At 35.0% G+C, this 18,386-nt stretch overlaps 1 pseudogene; it reads right to left on the bottom strand.

Annotated features, from left to right (window-relative positions):
- Positions 1 to 690: 690 nt before the first annotated feature.
- On the bottom strand, positions 691 to 17,736 carry LOC106845701 (olfactory receptor 5K4-like; annotated as a pseudogene).
- Between the last annotated feature and the right edge of the window lie 650 nt (positions 17,737 to 18,386).

Genomic DNA, 18,386 nt, shown 5'->3' with positions numbered 1-18,386 from the left:
TTATTAATTATTCTACTAAATATGTATGCGGCTGTGTATGTGACGGTGCATTCCTTCTCATTCCATTTTTCCCCATTCCTGGAGTCTTATCTAGATCAAACTTCATTACTTTAAATATAGATACTGCACTAGTCTGCTTCCGGTCTCTCTCCCCAAACTAATCCACGTGTGTCTCCAGTGAGTTTTCTGAATGGAAATGTCATTTCGATCTCCTGCCAGGAAATTTTAAATGTATCAGACACTCCTCATGGGATCAGATATAATGTCTTCCATTAACTAGATGAAGTTAGTCAAGGGAAAATTTTCTACACATTTAAACATTTAATTTTGATGCTGTGTTGATTTGTTGAGGTTTGGAATCATAGTCTGGCACAATTACACAAGCGTAATGAGAGCTGGTAATGGAAGTTATCATTGAGATTCCTCCTGGTCTACTCTGGTAATGGTAGAATTCAGATTAAGATTTGCCAGAAAATTTTGAAATTCCATTCATACGTCTTTTAACAAACACAATCTAATGATTTACAGATTACTATTTTATATAAAATGTGTTTTTCATTTTCTATGTTCAATAAATTAAATATATATTATATTATATATTGAATATAATTAATATAATTATATTAATAATAATTGAATATAATTAAATATATATTTTATATTGAAATTATATATTTCAACATATTAAAATCAGTTTTCCATAGAGGTTGAAGTTTGTTTAAGAATATTATATTTAAATATAGTTTTTTCCAGAACATTTATCACCTCCTTATTTCTCAGACTATAAATAAAAGGATTTAGTAAAGGAATTACTATAGTATAAAAAATTGCTCCTGGTGTATCTTTATTCCTTTCTTCAAATGGTCAAATATACGTGAGAAGACAAATGTAGAATATTGAGACAGAGAAAAAGTGGGATGTGCACGTAGAAAATGCTTTGCCTCTCCCTTCTTTAGCTTTCATTCCAAAACATTGAAAAGGATGCAAAGATAAGAGATCAAGACCGTGGCAATGGTGAAGACTTGAATTGACACTGAAAAAACATATATCAGTAATTCATTGATAAAAGGGTCAGTACAGGAGAGTCGATAGAGTGGAAGAACATCACCAAAAAAGTGGTCAATGATGAGACCTGCAGAAAGTTAACCTTAATAGAAGCCCTACATGGATCAGGGAATGCAGGTTTGCAACTATGAAGGCCCCTGTGGTCTTCTGAATGCAGAGTTTCCTAACATCTTGGGGATAATGGCACAGGAACAACAGGAATCCGTCAGACTCAGGTTGCCCAGAAAGATGCACACTGATGTGTGAAGACGCAGCTCCATAAAATTCAGTGCCACCAAGCTAAGGTTCCCCACCATGGTGATCAGATAGATGGCCAAGAACTCCACAAACAGGAGCATCTTCAGCTCTGGGTGATCTGTAAATCCTATAAGGATAAACTCAGTTGTCAAAGAGTCATTTTCCTCAGTTATTCCTGGCTTCTCAGCTGAGATAGGAATTGTAGAGAATTGGAATTCTAAAATAGAGTGTATCTAATTCTCCCCTCGAATTTCCCCACGTGTTAAAAGAAAGAAGGTCTTCTTCAATCATCCTATGCTGTCTTCTGAAAAATAGGCCATGCACAGTAGGTCAAGTCTGTGAGAACAGAAGTATCACAGATTGTGTCCACAGGATTGTCTAGAAATGCCTGTGTGAATTCCCAGGACAGAAATGCTGTTTCTGCATAAATTATCCAATGCTGATGTACACATTCCTGGTCAGTATGTATAATTTGGTATTTCCAAAATTAGAAGACATTTAATTATGATGTCTTTTTCTCCAGGAAAAAAGTAAATGAGTTTTAAATCCTATCCTGTTGGATTGATTGTTTGAAAATAAATTACTTTAGACATTTTAAATGTCTCATTTTAAAAACTCCACAGAAACACAATGGGTTTTAAAACTGGTTTCTCTATCTTAGTATTCCTGCACTGGTAAGCCTTCCAAGGGACATTTTAAAAGAAGACCTATTCATCATTTAAGACAGGGTAAGAATAGAGCATCTTTAAACTTTCTTAATAAGTTAATTTTGATATGATTTCTATTTAATCCATCACATTCTGGATCCTACTCCTATATTGCTGTGACACATTCTCCCAAGAAGTTATTACTCTTAACATCCATTTATTCTAAAACTTTCTGTCAGTAGTTTTGAGTGTCCTACATGCATGCCAGCATTATGAGTTTGGTCACCAACTCTCCATTCACAGTGTATATTACTCGTGATAAATCCCTATCTTGCACTCTCTCTTACTTCTTCTATAGAAACCACTTTCCTCATTTTTGGTAAATCCCGTGGAGGTTCTACATTTAGTATGTGATTATTTATGCTTATAAACTCACTATTTACACTTAATCCACTATATATTTATTGGAATTCAATGATCACTCAAATTTATTATATACTTATTATAGTTTAGTAACCATAATACTACAAGAAACGTAGGGTTTAAAGAATGCTACAATCCTTTTTCCTTTCTTCCAGAAATTGCTAAAAACCTTTGGCCTCAGCATTTTTCAGATAAAAAATTTTGGAGATGTGCCTGTTAATTCTTCAAAGCACATTGTTTTAAAAAAATATTTTGGTTAAATTTTTTTGTTTGTTTCTTATCCTTGACTACATTGAATTTAATATACTGTTTTTTCTATTTTCTCCCATAGCATGGAAAGGTTTTCTGGAGTTCCTCACTAGAGGATTGCAATCAGATGAATAAAATAAGATATACTTTGTATTTTAGGTCTATAACATTTTAAAAAATCTTTCAGAATAATAGTATTTTAGAAAAACTTCGTAAAAATATTCAAAGATATCTTTATATCATTGTTTTAGAAACCCCTAGTGGCAAACCAAATGAAAATACTGATGTAGACTCTGGTTTAGTTACCTATAATCACTATTTTATGTAGAAAATACTGAATCAGAATAATGAATGAAAACTCGTCTTCTCTCCTGCATTTGAAATATAAATTATTCTACTGAATTAGAAATCAATTTTCCTTTACCTCCCAGAATCATTTTACCAAGTCATTTATAGCGTTACCTGTATATTTACTGATAAGACATTGGTAACTTTGAACTCAGAATAGGTCAGAATGATCCACTGTGCCATCTTATTACAACTTTCCAGTGTCTTCAATTTAGAGACAAGCAAAGAAAATTATTGAGTAGATAAAATGTATAGCTAATTAATATGGTGAGGAAGATTAGCCCTGAGCTAACACACATTGCCAATCTTCTTCTTTTCTTTTTTTTGCTTGAGGGAGATTGTCCCTGAGCTAACGTCTGTGTCAGTCTTCCTCCATTTTGTATGGGAGGCCACCACAGCATGGCTTGATGAGGTGTGTATATGTCAGCACCTGGGATCCACACTTGCATCACGGGCCACCAAAGTGGAGTCTGCAAACTTAACTACTATGCAACCAGGCCGACCCCAATTGGCCCTTTATCTTAATGGATTAATTGATATTTACACTTTTCCTAAAGGATGCACCCAGGCATTAGTCATTGTATTAATTCTGTCTTGCTTGGCCAATAAATAGTTGAGATCGCTCTGTTATCTAGAGCTATGACAGTTAATAAAGCTATGCTGGTCTGTAGGTGTCTTGGATATGTCCTTACCACATCAGGCTCTCAGTAAAATATGAATAACCAGGAGATTTGTTTATATACATGGAAAGGTCAGATAATAACATCAAAATATGCATTTCACTGTGGAAATCATTGGGGGGCCATCTGATTTCAGAAGGATAGTCATAACAGTGTATTCTCAGAAGACACAAAAGTAACAAAAATGAATCTGATTTCTAAAATTCTTTGTTAAGAAAAAAAATAACTGACGTTTTAAGGCACATAGATATTTTGGAGTTACTCCTTAACAGAGAGCTCAGAGCTTACTAGGCAAATCCAGAAACTCCAGAGATTGACAACCATGGCAAATTTTTTCATTCCGGCTTTATTGAGTTATAATTGACATGTAACATTATGTAAGTTTAAGATGTAAAATAGGATGATTTGATACAGGTGTATATTGCAAATTAATTACCACAATAAGGTTAGTTAACACATCCAACACCTCACATAGTTACAATTTTTTGTTTGTGCTGAGAACATAGGATTTACTCGCTTGACCACTTTCAAGTATACAGTTAGCTTTCAAGTTGGAGAAGTTAACACTAGTCACCATGCTGTGTATTAGATCCTCTGAAGTTATTCATCTTATAACTGAAAGTTTTACACTTTAACCGTCTCCCCATTTCCCCCAGCCCCTAGAAACCACCATTCTACTCTCTGTTTCTATGTTTTTTTAAGAGTCCACATATAAGTGAGATCATACAAGATTTGTCCTTCTCTGTCTGATATATTTCACATAGCAAAATGTCCTCAAGGTCCACCCACGTTGTCAAAAGTGGCAGGATTTCCTTCTTATTTAATGCTGAATCATATTCCATTTGTGGGTTTATTTCTGGGCTCTCAGTTCTGTTTCATTGTTCCGTGTGTCTGTTTTCATGCTAGTACCATACTGTTTTGATTTCTATAGATTTATAGTATAGCTTGAAATCAGGAAGTGTGAAGCTTCCTGCTTTGTTCTTTCTCAAGATTGCTTTTGCTATTGGGGATCTTTTGTAGTCCCAAAAGAATTTTAGAATTGTTCTATTTCTATGAAAAATGCAAATTGAATTTTTATAGGGATTGCACTGAATCTATATATGGCTTTGGGTATGGACATATTAACAATAGTAATTCTTCCAATCCATGAACATGGGATATTATTTCACTTATTTGCCTCTTTGCCAATTTCTTTCATCAATGTCTTATAGTTTTCAGTGTACAATTCTTTCACTTCCTTGTTTCAATTTAGTCCTAGGTATTTTATTGTTTTTGATGCTATTGTAAATGGGATTATATTTTTTTCATTTCTCTTTCAGATATTTTGTTGTTCATGAACAGAAATGTAACTGATTTTGGTATGTTGATTTTCTATCCAGCAACTTTACTTAGTTTGTTGATTAGTTCTAACAATTTTTTGGTATAGTCTTTATGTTTTTCTATACATAAAATTATGTCATCTGCAAACAAAGACACTTATTTTTCCTTTCCTATTTCCTTTTTTTTTTCTTGACAAATTACTCTGGCAAGGATTTCTAGTACTGCATTGTATAGAAGTAGCGAGAGTGGGCATCCTTATGTTGTTCCTGATTTTTGAGGAAAAATTTCATCTCTTCACTGTTAAGTATGATATTAGCTGCCAGCCTGTCATATACAATCTTGAATATGTTGAGATATGTTACTTCTATATTCAATTTTCTGAGACCTGGGATGATGAAAGGATGTTGAATTTTGTCCAATGTTTTTCTTCATTTGGTGAATGATTGTATGGTCTTTATCTTTCATTCTATTAATGTGGTGTATCACATTTATTGACTTACTTATGTGGAACCATCCTTGTATCCCAGGGATATATCCCACTTGATCATGGTGAATAATTTTTAATGTGCTGTTGAATTCAGTTTCCTAGAATTTTACTGAGTATTTTTGCAACTACATTTATCAGAGATATTGACCTGTAGTGTTTTTTTTCTTATCTGGTTTTGTATCAGGGTGATGCTGGCCTCATAAAATGTCTTTGAAAGTGTTTTTTCCTCTTCTATTATTTGGAAGAGTTTGAGAAGAATTGACATTAATTCTTTTTTAAATGTTTTGTTAATATCAGTAGTGAAACCACCTAGTCCTGGGCTTTTCTTTGCTGGGAGGTTTTTGATTACTGAGTCAATCTCCTTACTTGTTATTGGTCTGTTCAGATTATCCGTTTCTTCATGATTCAGCCTTGGTAGATCGTATATTTCTAGGAATTTGTCCATCAGTCTAAGTTATCCAATTTATTGGCTTATGGTTCTTCATAGTAGCCTCATATGATCCTTTCTATTTCTGTGTTGTTGGTTGTAATGTCTCCTCTTTCATTTATGACTTTGTTTATTTGAGTCCTCTCTTTGTTTCTTGGCTGGGCTAGCTAAAGGTTTTTCAATCTTGTTTATCTTTCAAAAAACCAACTTGTAGTTTCATTGATCTTTTCTATTGTCTTTCTAGTCTCTTTTAATTATTTCTGCTGTAATCTTTATTTTCTTCCTTCTGTTAACTTTCAGCTTAGTTTTCTCTTGTTTTTCTAATTCCTTGAGATTTAGTGTCAGGTTGTTCATTTGAGATATTTCGCTTTTAGTGTACACATTTATCAGTATAAATTTTCCTCAGAATTGCTTTTGCTGCATCCCATAAGTTTTGGTATGCTGTGTTTTCATTTTCATTTGTCTCAAGATACTTTCTGATTTCCATTTTGATTTCTTCTTTGACCCATTGGTTGTTCAGTAGTGTGTTCTTTAATTTCCACATATATGTGAACTTTTCAGTTTTATTCCTCTTATTGATTTTTAGTTTTAAGCCGTTGTGGTTGGAAAAGCTACTTGATATGAATCCAATATTCTTAAATTTACTAAGGCTTGCTTTGTTCCCCCACATATGATCTATTATGTAGAGTGTTCCATGTGTGCTTGAGAAGCAGGTGTATTCTAGTGATAGTTGGTGGAATATTTTGTATGTCTCTTACGTTCATTTGGTCTATAGTGTTATTCATGTCTGCTGTTTCCTTATTATCTGTCTGGATGATCTAGCCAGAGATGAATGTGAGGTATTGAAGAACTCTACTTTTTCATAATGCTGTCTATGTCTCCTTTCAGTTTTGTTAATATTTGTTTTAAATATTTAGGTGCTCCAACATTGGGTGGATATATATTTACAACTACTATAGCCTCTTGATGAGTTGACCCCTTCATTACTACATTCATGTGCATAATGTTTTGGTCAACAATGGACAACTTACATTATGTTGGTCTATAAGATTAGTACCATATAGCCTAGGTGTGTAGTAAGTTTTACCATATAGTTTTGTGTAAGTACACTCTATCATGCTCATACAACTAAATTGCCCAACAATGCATTTCTCAGAATGTATTCCCATCATTAAGGATGCATGACTATATACATCCAAGGGAAATGAATCACTATCTCATAGAGATAATTGCACCCCATGTTCATTGCAGCATTATTTACAATAGCCAAGACATGGAAACAACCTAAATGTCCATCAATGGATAAAAGGACAAAGAAGCTGTGATAGAACCTTGTTCATTCACATTTGGAAAATGACCAGAAAATTCAATATCTAAATGTAATGAAAGATTTCACGTGTTCAGGTACATCTGTCGCTAACATCTTCTCTGATCTGGAATAGTCGTGTACATGTAATTCCAAGAAGACTTCGGTTTTGCCAAGATTATAACATTCTAGGCAGCATTTGCTAGGCTCCGTCTATGTGCCAGGTTCTGTGTTAAATATTTTACAATGATTACTCTTGTAAATCTTCACAACAAATCTCTGCAGTCAATCATATTCCCACCTTCCCTTCCTCAAATTACAAATAAGGAAACAGAGGCACAGAGATTTTGTGACCTTGCCAGGGGCAAGGGCTAGAAAATGGTTGGGGAAGATTTCAAAACCCAGCATTCTAAACCTAGAGTATATGCCTTCACCACTATATTTTGCCATCACTAATAATTGAGGATTTTGCTGCCCTGGACCACGCCAATATCACATTTCTTATCCATAATTAGTCCAGGGAGATTTTGGGTGGAATTGGAGGTACTAATGAACTCCTGATTCCAATTTCTATTAATGTAGTGTAGGGTCAGCTTGGAATTCAGATTAGGAAAATGAGACCACTCCTTTGGAGTACGTAGGACTCAGGACTACCAAATCTGGGAAATCCCCAGGAAGGTAGGGGATGGAGAATGGTGTTAGATATTAGAGGGTAAAGAATAAGTGCTAATGAGTCAGAATGAATAGAGAGAGGGATTATGAGAAATTTCAGAGAGCAGCCATTACCACCATCATCTCGCTGTAATGAGTCAGCCTCAGCTTGACAGCAGGTGAGGGGTGGGAGGATGTACAGTCAGCATGGCTTAGGGCCAGAGCAGAGAAAAAGTCCTCTACCCTTAATGCCAAGGTTGACTTTTGGGTTTTATCAATATTGTGTAAACATTATTCTAGTTTGGTGACATCAACATTACCTTTCCTAGGAAATCCCTGTTGATTCCCTAGTAATGTCCACTGAGCATTGCACATAAATTACAGACGCATGTTTACAATTACAGAAGTTTCCCTATTCCCAGTCTTTGAGCACTAAACTTTTAATAGGGTCTCTAGAGAAGACTCTCAGATTCACTATTGTATTTTCAGTGGAGAGTGTTAATTGTCTATGTCTGTCTTCAGTTAACAAGTGAACACAAGTATTAGCCATGGTACTGTCCTCGATGATTCTCAGTTGATGGGTTATTTTTCAAAGACTAATAATAGTTCCTAAAAGGGAAATATTTTGGTTATTTCTGTTCTGACAAACAAATGAAGAATCCCTCCCCTTCCTTTCATAATAAAATGAGAGAAGAGTCTCTGAGTCTTCTGTAGCAGATTTGCTGAAACTTTGTTGTAGTGCCATGGAGTGGATTCTGACCCCTAGTGCCCCTGCGTACAGCAGAGGGAACCCTGCCTGGTCTTTTTGCCCTATCCTCTCCCCGTCCAGGGCTCTATCAGATAAGCCTCCACTGCTCTTCATAGGATTTTCATGGACAGTTTTTTCAGACGGGGGTGGACAGGTCCTAATTCCTAGTCTGAGTCTGAAAGCTCCACTGAAATCTGTCCACCACGGGTGACCCTGCTGGTATTTGAAATCCCAGTGGCATAGCTTTCGTCATCACAGCAACATGCAGCCACCACAGTATGAAAACCAACAGCCAGGTGGTGTGGTTCCTTGACCAGAACATGAACCTGGGCCTTGATGATAAGTGCCAGATCTTAACCACTAGACCACAAGGGCTAGCTTTGTTAAAGCTATGATTTAAATTTGTAATACATGAAAGAACAGATAAATATTAGAGACTAGTCTAGCAGTAAACTTTGAGATAACAAATAAACAGGAACAAATTCCACTTTCTTTTAGAAAGCCTTAATTTCATCCATTTGTAATGGTGTAGATGATTGTAACGGGTAGAAAGCATTATGGAGTGGCTTCCACGTCTCTTGCTTCCCTTTTAAATCCCTTCTTCTTCCCTTTCCCACTCTCTAGCTCCACCTCAATCTCCTATGCTGAACCAAATATTTGTCTTCTTTCCCCCATCTTCTCTGCCTCTCTCCTTCATCTTTTTCTTTTCTCTGAGCTCCTGACTTGTCTCCAGGTGTGGGAATGGAACTAGGAAGGCTCCACCTTCAATCTTAGTATTCTGCTCAACTCTTTCAACTTATATATTGAGGTCTGTGCTGGGTTTTTTCAAGGAGAGAACTAGCTAATCTGAATTTGCCTTGGACCAGATCAGATCGTCTCCAAAGGGAGGTTGATCTAATTGAAGGGAGAAGAGTAGGAAACTCATTTTTTTCTAAACAAAGTTCTGTATCAAGGAAAACTGAAGCTGGTTCTTCAATTATAAACTGGCAAATTTGTCATGTTGGGTGTCCAGCTGCCTACTGGACATCTCTTTGTAAATGTCTAGGAAACATCTCAACTTTATCATGGCCAAATCTGAACTTCTCTGCTGCTATCAACCTTTAATTCTATTTCTCCTGTGTCTTCCTCACTTTAGAAAATGGTGACTCCATTTTTCCAGTTACTCCAGAAAAAAATATGATCAGTCATCAAATAAATGTCAGCACTACTACGAAAATGTGTTCAAAGTCCAATCACTTTTCTCATCCTGGTGCAAACTACCACTTCTTACCTATTCATGCAAAAATCGTCTACGAAATTTCCCTGCTTCCAGTCGTGCACCTACAGTCTTGTCTCAAGAAAGCAGCCAGAGTTATAAGTCATGTGATGTCACTCTGCTCAAAACAGCTCAGTGGATCCCTCTTTCACTTAATGTAAAAGCCAAAGTCCTTATAAGATCCTGCCTATTTTTCATTGGGAGATCTGGTTTTTTTTCTAATTGTATTGTAGTAGCTTTTTTACATATTTTGTTTACTTCTCATTTGTCAAATACAGTTTTGCAAATACTCTCTCCCAGTTTGTGACCTGCCTATTAATTTTCTTAGTGGTATCTTTTGCTGGACAGAAATTTTATTTTTGATGGTCTAATTCACCATTTTTTAATGGCATTGCTTTCCATGTCCTGCCTAAACAATTTTCCCCACCCACAATCCTTGAAGATAGTCTTCCATTTTCTTCTGGAAAATTTATGATTTTAGCTTTTAGCGTTAGGTCTATGATTAATGTTGAATTATTGTGTATGATAAGAGGTAATGCTCAAGGCTTATTTTTTTTCATGTATCTAGTTTTTCAAGCATAACATGTTGACAAGACTTTTCTTCCTCCATTGGAATTCTTTTGAGTGTTGAAATCATTTTATTCATATGTATAGGGCTACTTCTGGGATTTCTCTTCTCTTCCACAGATCTGCTTGTATAACCTAATTCCCATATCACACTGTATTATTACTGCTTTATAGTTAGTATTGAAATCAATCAGTAAATCCTCTAATCTTTTTTCAAACTTACTTTGGCTGTTCTTGGTTTTTTGCATTTAAATTTAATTCATAATATTGATTTAAATTTTAGTATTAGCTTGGTAATTTCTAGACAGGATCATAATATTTTGGCTGGAATTCCGTTAAACCTATAGATAAATTTGGGAAGAATTAACATTCTAATGATATTGAATGTTTCAATCCATGAACATGGTATAATTTCCACTTATTCAGGTTTCTCTTAATGTCTCACAGCAATGTTTTCTAGTACTCAGAATACAGGTCTTTCGCACCTTTTGTTAAATTTATTCCTTAGTAGTTTAGGATTTTTAGAATATTGTAAATGGTGTTTACTTTTTATTTTATTTTGTGAATCTTTTTTGCTAGAGTGTATAAAAACACAATTGATATATATAATATCATTTTATACTGCCATCTTACTGAATCAACCTAGTAGTTACAATCTTTATTTCATGGATTCCTTAGAATTATCTAAACCATCATGTCCTCTTTGAAAAGAGAGAATTTTGCTTCTTTTTTTCTTATGTTTATGCCTTTTGTTTCTTTATGTTGCCTTATTGCAATGACTAGGACCTCCAGTAAAATATTGAATAGAAGTGGTGAGAGTAAATATTCTCATATTTTCCTCAATTTTGAGATAAAGTGTTCAGTATTTCACATTATGTGTAATAGCTGTAGGTTTTATGTTGATGACCTTTATCAAGTTGAAGAAATTGTATTCATTATCTGCTGATTGTTTTTAATCAAGAATAAATGTTAGATTTTGTCACATTCTTTTTTACTTCCATTGAAATAATGATACTTTTTCTTTGCTCTGTTTATGTGATGAATTAAAATGATTGATTTTTAATTATTAAACCAATCTTGCATTTCTGGAATAAAATCACCTTAGTCAGAATATAATATCTTTTCTATATCTTTACTGGATTTGGTAACTTCTGCTAAATATTTTTTGTCTCTATGTTCAGAGGGATGTTGATCTATACTCTTTAAAAAAATGTATTGGTCCTGTGTTGGTATCAAGATTATGCTGGCCCCATCAAATGAGGTGGGAAGATTTCCATCCTCTTCTATTTACCAAAAGAGTTTTTTGTGGATTGGTATTATGTATTCCCTAAATGTTTGATTAAATTTTCCAGTGGTTTCAGACGGTTTCACTTGAGCCTAGAATTTCCTTTTTAGGAAAAATATGATATTTATTCAATTTATGTAATAGATATGGAGTATTTAGCTTTTCTATTTCTTCTTGTGACAGTTTTGGGAAGCTGTGCTCTTCAAAAAGTTTATCCATTAATCTAAGTAGTCTAGTTTTTTTACATAAAGTTGTTCATAATTTTCCTATTCTTTTAATACTATACAACCTGTAGAAACAGTCTCTTTCATTCCTTATGTTGGTGATTTGTATTCAGTCACTACATCTGTTTAATTCTCACTAAAGCTTTATCATGTCTCTAGATAGTTTCAATTAGCCAATTTTTAGTTTTGTCAGTTTTCTCTATGGTTTACCTATTTTAGGTTTTTTTTTTTTTTTAAAAAAAAAGGTTCTTCATTTCTTCCTGAAGATCTGTTTCCATCTCAACTCATTTCCCTTCATTTTACAGAAGCTCCTTTATCACAGTGATACTACTGGTAGATTCTCTTAATTTTTACTATATAAAAATACCTTTACTTTTATTTTAATCATGAAGTATATTTTCACCAGATATAGAATTCTCAGTTGATTTATTTTATTTCCTGTCATCACTTTAAAGATGTTCTACTGTCTTTCTTTTGAGCTCCATTGTTTCTTATGAGAAGTCAGTGAACATTTTGTTTTTGTTTTTTGTTGTTTCAGGTTTTTTTTAGTGATCATTTATATCTTAGTTCCATTATAGGCACCATTGTCATAGAATACAACTCAAAGTTTCTCATATCTTCCACATCAGCATATTTTAGTTTTGAGTTACATAATTTTTTGGTTAAATTTTCTAAACAATTTATTAAGATGTCTAATATTGTAATAAATCTTACCTAAATGTTTTTATGTAATAATACAGCAGAAATCATAATAACAACCTCAGGAGAACTAATGGGAGCCACCAATGTCTTCACCAAGAAGAAAAATTTATTTATAATTCCTTATGTATATGATTGAAATGAAACAAGTTTCTATTAAATGTGCCTTTATTGTCATGAAATTTACCAGGATATAATTAAACATACAGAATGTTATTTCCTTTTGCTTATTTTGATATACACTATTCTGCAATATTATTTTGTACAAAAAATAAAATGGAAGAATTTACCCAAGTTTCATATCTCACAAGGAGATTCATGTTCATGTAAAACAAATTTCATCTTCCACTGATTAGCTGGGCCAAACATGGAATGAATTAAACCATGGGCTCAAAAACCAAAAAAGATCATTGCATAGGAGTTGTGAAATTGGTGGATTTTAAAAATTTTGCTGAAGAGTGACTAGAGGTAAAATGTAATAGTGTGGAGTATTTTTTTGTTTAAAAGCACTTTCTCTTGTATTACTTCCTTTAACCTCACAACAGCTCTTGAAGGATACTGTTATTTTCCTCATTTAGCAAATGGAATAAATTCATGTTTAGACTTTCCCCAAATCATACAACTTATTTTATCTAGGTAGTCACATTCTAAATATCCTTTGCTTTCTACCATTTTATAAACTTTTAAAAAATTTATACAATAAAAGTCAATTTTAAGCTGCTATAATTTGTTGGTTGACTGACTGCTCTCTGGAGCCTGTGGTACTTATCTGGTGGTGTTAGTCTCAGTCCAGCGGAGGTTCCTGAAGACTGCCTGCTTCCAACAGTACAAATTATAGACTAGTCTAATTCCCATGGGGCATCTTACAATCCATTCCTGCTCTAGTTTGTGCTTGAACAATAGGAAGCTTGATTTTCCACTGCAAGTTTTCTTCACTATGAGCTATTCTGTTCTTTTTCAGATATCTCTCTATTTTGTTGAATCAAGGCAGCTGTTTAGATAGCTAAATTTGTAATTTTATATATCTATATATAATCTTTTTGTGATTTATATATATATATATGTAGTATTATATACATATATATGTACACACACATAAATATTTGTATATTTATACATCCTAACAAGAACTCATTTAGATATTTTAATAGTTTCAATAACAGGAGACCCTTGTAAAGTCTTTTAACATTATAAATTATAGAAATGTATTCTAAGAGAAACTGTCACATTTTGATGCAGGAAACAGAAACTGCTATCCAAATGTCATGGAGAAATCCAGGGAATTAGGTTCTTTTAAAAAAGATCACTGGAAAGGCCGGAGGAACAAAAGTTGAGGTTTGACCATTAGGCTTATTTTCAAGATCACTGCTCTATTGTCCCATCGAGAGGTCAGGAAACTGCTGCTACCACCGCCACCCCTGCTGCTGCAGCCCCTGCCTCCTGCTCCAACAAAGCTGGTTACTAGACAGTGGACGTGGAGGGTACCTGCTGCCCCACCCATTCAGGTTGTCCTGAGCCTGCTTAGTCACGCACATTGTGATAGAAAGGAGATATCTTCTCTATTTTGCTCTCCAAATGCTACCTGAGTTTGTCGAATTGAAAGACTCTCACTAATGTATAAGATAATAGTTATCAATGAGTCTATATAAAGAATTTTGTGAATTTTGTAGCAACTCACTATAGGAAAATAGAAAGAGAGAGAAAAGAAGGAAGGGAGGTAGGAAAAGAAAATAAAATAAAGAGAAAAGAAAGAAATCAGAAAAGTAGTGTAAGAACTTTACTCCTTTGTGATAAAGCATTGGTCACTACTAAAAGGTAAGTTCTTTGAGGAGGTATCCATCATTTGATTTTTGTCAGTAATCCTTTCTTCAGTGAGGATAATGAGTTTGAGATTCTTTCCTGAAAAACAATTGGCATAGTAAACTAAAAACATCCTTACATGCTTTAAAATATCTCCCCAATTTAATTTGTTCCACAAAGAGAGGGGAGTGCAGTAGAGTATTTCAAACAAAAAAGGCACACATGAGTAACACAGCCACCTCCATAACTTGTCAGCCTCAACAGATGTTTCTCATGTGCTTTAAAATACTGTGTTTCTGCTGCTGTCGGGTGAAGTGCTCAATAGTGTCATTAACGTCAAGTTGGTTGATAGCAATATAACCACTTCAGTTATTTTTTCTACTTTTTTAATGATATGTTTTTCCCTTCCTTTTACTTACAACATATTTGTCTTTATATTTAAAGTGGGCTTCTTGTAAGCAGTGTGTAGGTGGGCCTTGCTTTTTGGTTCAACCTTACAATCTCGGACATTTTGAAATCTCTAACACTCACTATATACTTAATGAATTTCTTTCTTTTTCTTGAAAACTACATGAAATATCATGATAAGATTGTTGGTTATTTCCATCAAAGTCTTAAGTCTCACTTAGGTGGTACCTCCTTAGAAGGGATAAACATCACATTATTATAGTTAGTGGAACATATTGTATATGAATTTTTTTGGGAATGATGGTGCAATAGTTGACCCAGGGGCTGGCCCTGTGGTGTAGGGGTTAAGTTCTGCATGCTCCACTTCAGTGGCTTGGGTTTGTGAGTTAGGATCTTGGGCACAGACCTACACCACTCATCAGCCATGCTGTGGCAGTGACGCACACATAAAGTGGAGGATGATTATCACAGATGTTAGCTCAGAGCTAATCTTCCTCAAGCAAAAATAGAGGAAGTTTGGTTACAGATGTTAGCTCAAGGCTAGTCTTCCCCAGCAAAACAAAAGTTGATCCAGCTTGACAATTCTTTTCTAATGGGAAGATTTCCCATTAACCTCATTGAAATGAAGCAATGGGGTTTTGATTGGCTATCATCACTTCCAATCATGGTTCCCAAGATAAAGTTATACTGTGGCCCACAATTCTTAATCCTTTGAAACAAATGCCCTATTGAAATATGCATCCACCTGCCCAAAACAGGGAAGAAAATGGAATACAGACCATGGAAACTTTTGGAATATTTGCATGCTGATGTTTAGGTAGAAACTCCATTTGACTGGTCTCCAAATATGTTGATATTATAATAATTTTTCTCCACTGATTATTTTAAAACAGTGGCTTTCTTAGTCTGCTCAGCTGCTCTAACAAAATATTATACACTCCATGGCTTTAACAGCAGACATTTATTTTTTACAGTTCTGGAGGATGGGAAGTTCAAGATCAAGGTGTCAGCAATACAGTACAGGGGAGAGCCCGCTTCCTGGCTTATAGACAGCTGCCTTCTCACTGGGCTTACATGACCTTTCTTGGGTGAGTACTGATATATAGAGAGAGAAAGCTCTCCTGTCTCTTCTTCTTCTTGTAAGGGCACTAATCTCATCACTGAGGCCTCACCTTATGATCACATAACCTAATTACTTCCCAAAGGCCCTACTACAAATACCACAACATTAGGGGTTAGGACTTCAATGAATGAATAGGGAAGGGGGGAAAATTCACTCCAAAACAGTGGTCTAATAAATATGATCCCAAACCAACAATATTAACATTCTTGAATCAGAAGCAAATCAAAATCAAGACTATTGACAGGAGACCATCTATACACTGAGAACATTATGCAGCAATGGCAACAGAAAAAAATACAGACATATGCAGTAACATGGGTTTTATGGGAAAAAAAGCATAAAAGCAGCTTGGCTATGATCCATTTTTCCCTGTCCTAGGGCTTGAGGAGTATTCCTCAGGGTAACAAAAGGAGGGCAGATGACCTGGTCTGACGTGTGAAATGGACCTCCACAATATCGAATAATTATGTTTTTTGAATGCTTACCTATTTTAAACAAAACATCTTGTAAACCAAACAGACATTTAAACCAAACATTTGATTGAATAGCTTCTCCCTGATATTCTGTCATGCTCTATCCCAGGAGCCAATCCTAACGACAAGAAGAATAAGAATAATTCACTTAGGTGTGTAATACTTGTGATTGTCATGAAAAAAACTTGAGAAGTTGAGGTGGCATGTAGTGGCCATCTCAGGCCCACTAATATCCCAGGCTCATTACAAGATTGAAAGAGAGTGATGAACTCTTACTGCATTCAGTGTATTTGTGCTATCAGACTAATTTAATTTTAGAACTATTTCATGAATAATTATTTAAGACATTATGTGTGTAGGCTATTGTGTTAATCACTGCAAAAGATAAAAAGAGACTAGGACAAGTTATTTATAATAATAAAAATACTTGCAGCCCCAAAATAACAATTATACAATGCCAAGTACAGTCTAAGAAGAATAAACTGTAAGTGGTTCAAATGAGTGAGCTCAATGTTTCAAGTGAGCCTTACTATCCCCTTCAAGATAATCTGGAAATGCATCTAGAAGCTGTGACATTGGAGACAGACTTTGAAGAAAGGACACCATTTCTGTGTTTCCTTTCCCTGTGGAGAGACCTGTATTAGCAAAAGCATGTACGTGAGAGGGTAAACAGTGTGCAGGAAGCTTTCTGCAACCCTTTTCGGGTGTAACACAGGGTTCTAACAGGAGAATTGTGGAGGAAGAGACTTCAGAGTTAAACCAAGGTTTTATTTGAAAGGACCTCATATAATTGCCAGGGTGAGCAAATCAGGATGAAAAAGATAGAGACAGAGAGAGAGAGATGGATGGATGGAGATCCAAATGTAGGTATATGTAAATATGTGTATCATATAATCTGGATATACATGTGAACAAATAAACATGTACATGTGTACATATGCTGACCTAGATACTTATACCATGTTTGCACATAATCTAGTAGCAATGACAATCTATTAAAAGCTGTTGAAAAGGGATATTATTTAATCCGAATTCTGTTTATGAAGAATAACCTGGTAGCTCTGTTTAGAAAGTAAGAGTATCAATGGGGTGTAGGAGATGAGTAACGAGAGTTTTACCAGTCACAGAGGTGGGTGGTTTGTAGAGCGAGGGCCTCAGTTGTATCAATAGGAACATGTAAGGAATGTCAGTGTTGAGAGAGGAAGGACAGGGGGAGACCTGAAGTCGCTCGCTCGTTACACTCAGGATCTGCAGTGAGATGAAAGATGACACTGAAGTACTGCGAGGGCACAAAACACCCAAACTCTTGCTCATTTTCATGTCTTTCACAGCTACCCACTAGGCACTACAACATCATATCACCTTAACATTATTTGACCTTTGGTAATATGCATTCAAAGATCTTATGTAAATCATACATTCCAAAAAAATTTATGCATTACTGATTTTAACTCACTAGTTTCAGTTTTTTAAAACTCTTGGAATATTGACCACTTCCTTCCTCTTCCACCATTTCTCTTTTCCTCTCTAAGCCAAATAAACTATTCAATCTCATCTCTTAACTTTTCAAATTAGTGAAGCATTTCAAATTGTCTTACAACAAACAAACACAGCTGGAATGTGCCTTTCAAGGCATCACAGACAGTAAGAGAAAACTCCCCCTTCTCATTACTCAGGACACAGAGTGGGCTAAGAGTATCCTCTTATAATTTGGCCCAATCTTCACTGTCTTTACTCCCTTCTCATTTTTTCACCATTGTTTTCCCATTTCTGTTTATTTCTCTCTGTGTGACATGAGATGAGGGAAATGAAATTCACCATGTACAAATAAAGTGGACTGGCTAGCAGAATTCATGGAATTTGTGTCTGCTCACTTGAACACAAACCTGCCTCCACTGTGTAGTTAAAAGTGATATGAGTCTCCAGGCTGCCCAGTTGTACTCACATCAATGATGTCCTACTTC

This window comes from Equus asinus, chromosome 5, assembly GCF_041296235.1.
Source record: "Equus asinus isolate D_3611 breed Donkey chromosome 5, EquAss-T2T_v2, whole genome shotgun sequence".
Classification (NCBI taxonomy): Eukaryota; Metazoa; Chordata; class Mammalia; order Perissodactyla; family Equidae; genus Equus; species Equus asinus.
Note: the sequence above shows the minus strand (reverse complement) of the source record. Positions and strands in the feature narration are given on the sequence as shown.